Below are 3,862 nucleotides of genomic sequence, written 5' to 3' on the forward strand. Positions count from 1 at the left end.
TTACAAATTATAATGGAAGTTAGGAATAGATGACAAAAAAATAGAAATATATATTGAATGCGTATTTCTAGTTAAATCATTTTAACACCGTCACTTTTTGATTTGGATAGATTTAATATAAAGTTAATATGAAAATATTCGTAAGAATGTAATATATAAAATCATACTTTTAAATTTTTTTAACATGTCAAATTCTGGGTTCAAACTTGTTAAAAAAAATTCGAACCCTCCTTCTATTCGAAGCACTGCTTTCGCCTGGTCTTCTTTTTTTGCTTACTAAACAAGGTAACATTTCTTCGTGTCTATTTTTGCTTACTAAACAAGGTAACATTTCTTCGTATCTATCTCTGTCTAGTTTGTAATTAGGTTTTTTAATCTTATGTTTCATGCTTATGATTCCTTTAACATAGGTGTAGTAGCGTTACTGTTAACATCTCCTTTAATCATACATATTACACGTAATGTCAGCTTATGTTAAATGTCACATGATTGTTGTGTTTAATCATTATTGATGTTTGTTCGAATTAGTAGATGCTTTTAGCTAGTGATTAGTGGCAAGGAAACAGGTTGTTGATAATTTTGACTTCTTAATGTTGGAATTTATGCTATGTTTTGTAAAGTAGGTATTGAATTTAAGTATTGGTATCAGATACATTAATGTTGGCTCTTATAATGTCGTTCTACTTTGTTATTGGCATGAGATAATGTAATGCTTGTGATTACGTGAAATTTATAACTCGATGTTGGAAATGATGAGCTGCATTAGTGAGTGGTACTAATTTGGTGCTATTACATATTTGAGATTCAATTTTATTTTAAAATAATCATTCCTTATTCACGGTTATTGACTTAATGATGCTAATTCTAGGCTTCTTCAAGTAGGTTTTCGTTGTATAAGACTTGTTAGCTGCTATTAGTTAGTGGCGGTGATTGCAGCCCTTACATATATGAGATTACGTTTATATTTCAATTTTTTTGTTTAGACGATTGCTGAATTTAATGAGGTTTGTTTGGAAGGATTAGCTGTTTTTATCAGGTGCCTGTGATAATAAAGTGGTTCTTTATGTTATCAGGAGATAAAGATTTTGGGTACATGATTTATATAGCTCGTATTGGAATAGTTAGCTTCTTTTAGTTAGTAGTATCTATATTTTATTTTATTTTATATGTATATCAATGTTGGAATGATTAACTGCTATTAGGTGATAATATTGATAGTCAAAAGATTCTTCGTGTTGCCAAGAAAAGAAAACTGCATTTTAATTCAGGACGTCTCATATTCTAGGTTTACAAGACTAGATTTTGAATTTTAAGTATTCAGTGATTCAAGCAACTTTTGTGGCCATAATATTGCTCATATGTGCTTCTGGCAACCTAGGATATATGAGTACACGATCTTAATAGCTTAATGTTGGTAAATATGCAAGTTGCTTGTGTGGATTTAGGCAAGTTAGTATTAAAATATGTGTTCCAAGTAGCTGACTTTCTTTTCACATGTAGCCTTTTAACTGTAGAGTGTAGATCGGGGTAATCTAATGAGAACCTAACATGGTCTTCAAATATCTTTTCTCCTAGCTATATATAGTTTCTCAGTTGCTTGAGCATATGTAATGTAGATTATCTGGTGTATAAGAACTTATTTGAAACACTTTCAGTTGCCAAGTTGCTTGAGCACATGTAATGTAAAATGTAAAATATCTGCTGTATAACAAATAAGTCATGCCTTGACTAGTGGGGTAAGATAGGCAGGAGCCCGACTACTTCTGGCTAGTTGTAACTTTGCAGTAGTTGAATTGAATCAGTGATTCCAATGCAGGATAATTGCTAGCCAAGTTGTCTCTGAGCAAGTATCATCATAGTTGATGCATATAGATTGTTGCACTTGCAATTACTTGATTGCCTTCGTAGTCAGTCTTATAGAGTTGCAAATATTATCATGATTTTTTTGGTGGTAGTAAACTGTGATTAGAGCTAGCTTTGTAGCAGTTGAACATTATTATTTACAGTTACGTTGTAACTTCGTGGAAAGATTAAAGGATGCTAATGTGAAGGAACTCCTACTATCTTATTACGGAAACAGAATCATCATATGTTTGGTCAATGCAAAACTTGAAACTTACTTTTATTAATTAAAGATTGCAGATTACCCACCCCCCCCACCCCCCAAAAAAAAATTTGCAATTTTCTCTCAAGTATTATCTTTTCAGGAGTTACGGGAGCCGGAAGGATCTTATATTTGAAGCACAATGATGGAAGAGACTCCACTACCTTCTGCCATCATTGAAAGAAGTTTTTGGTCTGTAAAGAAAGGCCATTTAAATTCCCATGCTGATCATTCTTTTAGATGGCCTGAACAGGATGCATGCGAGTCATTTAAGTGTAAAGATAGTTCTGGATGGTCATCTTGGGAATGCTCTCAAGGATGTAAAGATATGCACAATATTGACACCATCAACAGAGAAGTGCTTACAGTTGCGGATTCTTCTTTTGGTCAGAGGTAAGACTTGATCAATTCCTAGTAAAATTGTGACAATCTGTTCTGCTGGTTTACTTTGGTAGATTCAAAATTCTGTAGATCGGATGGTACAATTTTTTTGTCTGGTCATTGAGGGTCATTTTTCAACATTTCATCCTAGGCATCATGCATGGTGGTATGTAGCTACGATTTTTCTTTTCCTTCCGTTTAAGGACATCTTCTGCAAGTACGAATTTATTCCTTTAGTTGGTTAATAGACACAAATGTGTGCCACCTCATTAGATTTAGGTAAAAAATTCCGTGTCTGTTCAATCAACTCACATACGCAAACTAACTCAAAAAAACAATCAAATAACACTCCTATCTTTAAATCTCTCTGTTTGTGTGAGTGTCTCTGCCTGTCTTTAGTTTTCCAGTATTTCAAGATCACTTCAATTATTGTAGCTTCTAATTTGGTTTTTGTGTAATCAACATGGGACAGGGAATGTAAACATCTCTCAAAATGGCCTTTAGAAATCAGTGAAGAAATGCTTGGCATGTAACAAAAGGCCCCCTTGATAGTCATTCAAAAAGATGGCCTGACCGGGATGCCTGTGAGTCATTAACGTGTAAAGATGGTTACAAATGGACATCTTGGGAATTCATTCAAAGAAATAAAGACATGCACAAGGTTGACACCACTGACAGAGGGGTGCTTGCATTTTCACATTATTCTTTTAATGAACAGAGGTAAGAACTTCGCGATTCCCAGTAAAGCTTTCTCAGTCTGCTGAATTGGTTTGTAATTGTAGTTGACTTAATCTATTGGGCTAAATACTTATGGTACATTTTTTGTGTAGATATGTAAGTATCATCTTTCAATATTCTATCCTTAAAAGGCTTCATTAATTATGGTAATTAGTTTAGATTTTTTTTTCTTTTGTTAGACATAAGATATTTACAAGTGTTGTTCCAGATAGTTGATTAAAGTACATTTGGTGAAAGTCACCTTACTAGAAAAATTTAAATAATTGGCAAAGAGGATGTACATTTATCCTTACTTCCCTGTTTGTATTTCCTTTCCGGAGAATTTTGAACATTAATTGGTGTTTGTTGGGTTTCAATTTGTGAATTTGAAAATGGAGGAAATGGAAACTGATATGGTGAATTTTGAGCATATGAAAATGGAAATTGAGAATTCTGGAAATGTGAAAATTGGTATGGAGAATTCATATTTTGAGAATTAAAGTGTAAATTTTGTGGGTTTGAAAAATAGGGAATTGGATATGTATATGGAAATTTATGATTTATATTTTGTGAATTTGAATTTTGATTTGAAGATGGGGGATTGTTTGAATTCATTTTTTGCTAAGATTTTTTTTGGATGCAGAGTGTTAAAAATATGGT

General features: G+C 32.8%; 1 long non-coding RNA gene across 1 annotated transcript; it reads left to right on the forward strand.

The window, feature by feature from the left end:
* Positions 1-205: 205 nt before the first annotated feature.
* LOC141710716 (uncharacterized) lies at positions 206-3,211 on the forward strand. Its single transcript, XR_012571028.1, has 3 exons — positions 206-285; positions 2,208-2,497; positions 2,958-3,211. It is a non-coding gene; the product is annotated as an uncharacterized LOC141710716 (long non-coding RNA).
* The last annotated feature ends 651 nt before the right edge of the window (positions 3,212-3,862 follow it).

This window comes from Apium graveolens, chromosome 3 (genome assembly GCF_009905375.1).
Source record: "Apium graveolens cultivar Ventura chromosome 3, ASM990537v1, whole genome shotgun sequence".
NCBI lineage: Eukaryota > Viridiplantae > Streptophyta > Magnoliopsida > Apiales > Apiaceae > Apium > Apium graveolens.